Consider the following 2,390-nt stretch of genomic DNA (forward strand, 5'->3'; position numbering starts at 1 on the left):
AAAAAAAAAAAAAACAAACAAAAAACCCCACAAAAAACCATGAAACTTTCAGTCTATGGTATTTAGTCAAAGTCTACCCAAAATAACTTAGGAGTGAGCTCCCTTATCAACTAGGTAGAGTGATAATATACAACCCGCACTTAATATGCATACTATAAATGAATCAAAATGTTAAAATGAACCAAATCAAAATGGTTTTTATTTTTTACTGAAGGACGTACTTAATAATATTAAATATATTTTTAGTTTTCTAAAAACATTTTAAGAAATTTTTCTGACCTCATGGATTTGCAATTCTTAAATTTTTATTTTCACTAACCATATAATTCCTACTAGTCTTTAAGTTCAAAAGCAAAGCAATTGTTAATAACCCATTCTGTCTCCAAAAAAATCATAAAGTATTCATACTTTTTATAATATACAGTAATTCCATTTACCCTTTCTTCTCACAATATGCTTTCTATCCATGATTGTATATATATATATATATATATATATATATATATAAAACACATATATGTGTTTGTGTGTGTGTATAATATACATATATGTATGTATGTGTGTATTTCACGATAGAACTATTTGATATTTCTTCAGCAAATTGGTGTATGCTTGCCTCCAGGTCATTGCTATAATTACCATGTTAAGCCTATTTTTATTGCTTGATTTATAATTTTTAATTTTACAGTTATACGTGTTTGCCTGAATGTATGTCTATGCATGGTGTACACTTTATGTATCCAGTGCCCTTGAAAGTCAGATCCTCATGCACTATAGTTAACAGTCATTAGTGAACCATCATTTGAGTGTTGTATAATGAATTTAGGTCCTTACAAGAGCAGCCAGTACTTTCAACCACCAAGCCATCTCTCCAGCCCCAGGGCTATTTTTGAGAAAACAAAGAACTGGAAATAGCTAAAAAAAAAAAAAAAAAAAAATCTCATATAGCCAGGGCAAAGTGACACACACATCTGATCCCAGAGCTGGAGAATTAGAGGTAGGTGGATCTCTGTGAGTTCAAAGCCAGCATGGTCTGTCTACAAAGCAGACCCAGCACAGCCAGCCAGGGATATTACACGCAGAAACCCTTTCTCAAAAAAAAAACAAAAACAAAAAATAAAACTAAACAAAACAAAAAAAAACTCATGTGTAAAAAAAAGAACTTTTTTTTTTTTTTTTGGTTTTTCAATACAGGGTTTCTCTGCATAGCCTTGGCTGTCCTGGAACTCACTCTATAGAACAGGCTGGCCTAGAACACAGATATCTGCCTGCCTTTGCTTCCCAAGCACTAGGATTAAACTCATACACCACCACTAGTGTGTGTGTGTGTGTGTATGTGTGCTCTTGTGAGTGCATGTGCATGCATATTTGTGTACACATGCCCTTGCCCAATTTACTGAGTGTAGAGACCAGAGGCTGGTGCTAGGTGTCCTCCACTACTGCTCTCCAGCTTAGCTTTTGAGAAAAGGTGTCCCACTAACCCTGGAGCTCACCAACAGGCTAGACTGGATGGGGAGTGAGCTGCCAGTGTGCCGTCTCCACTGCCGTCAGGAGCTAGGGGCACAGACCCATGCCCTCGCTTTTTCTGTGGGTGTGGGGAATACAAACACAGTTCCTGCTACCTGTGCAGCACCTTAACCACTGAGCTGTCTTGCTAGCTCCAAGTTTTAACTGTTATGGATGAGCTGTAATACCAATGCAATTTCATGATTATGTTCTATATAACAGGTTTTGACTGTCTTCATTTTATGAGCTAATATATGCAAAACTCCAAGGAAATAATGATAAGATAATGATTGGACAACCCCTGTCCTTCAATATTCATTGCTACTGACATTGAACAAGTTAGTACCTCTTCCACATCGTACTTGTCCACTGTAAGGGGCTAGAGAGACATGTACTCATTCCTCAGGAACCACACTGTGGCACACACCTATAATCCTAGCAGAGACAGGCCAACTGGTTTACACAGGGAACTCAAGGACAGACTTGGAAAGACTGAAATTCCAGCCATAATCAAAAACAAAATAACCCAGACCGTCCCAAGAACTACTACTGTAGTTATAATGATGTGCCATAGCACATCTCTAGGGTATACCAGAAAGATGCATATGCACACACGCATCCATGAGTTTAAAGGACTCCTGTTTTTCTTTATAACCTTATACTTATTTAACAAAAAAGAAACCTTGCACCTCCAAAATTTCTATTCATTTTTTCAGGAAAAAAAAAAAATCCCTAGGCTAGACCAGACTGCCTTTGAAAACCTACAGTGGCATTCTTCAAGACACCCCCTGTACTGGCTAGTTTTGTGTCAACTTGACACAGCTGGAGTTATCCCAGAGAAAGGAGCTTCAGTTGGGGAAATGCCTCCACAAGATCCAGCTGTA

General features: G+C 37.4%; 1 protein-coding gene across 1 annotated transcript in view; it reads right to left on the bottom strand.

Annotated features, from left to right (window-relative positions):
• Positions 1-2,390, bottom strand: part of Cep76 (centrosomal protein 76) — a 29,118-nt gene that overhangs the window by 18,745 nt on the left and 7,983 nt on the right. The gene's annotated exons all lie outside the window — the stretch shown is intronic.

This window comes from Mus pahari, chromosome 15 (assembly GCF_900095145.1).
Source record: "Mus pahari chromosome 15, PAHARI_EIJ_v1.1, whole genome shotgun sequence".
In the NCBI taxonomy this organism is placed as follows: domain Eukaryota; kingdom Metazoa; phylum Chordata; class Mammalia; order Rodentia; family Muridae; genus Mus; species Mus pahari.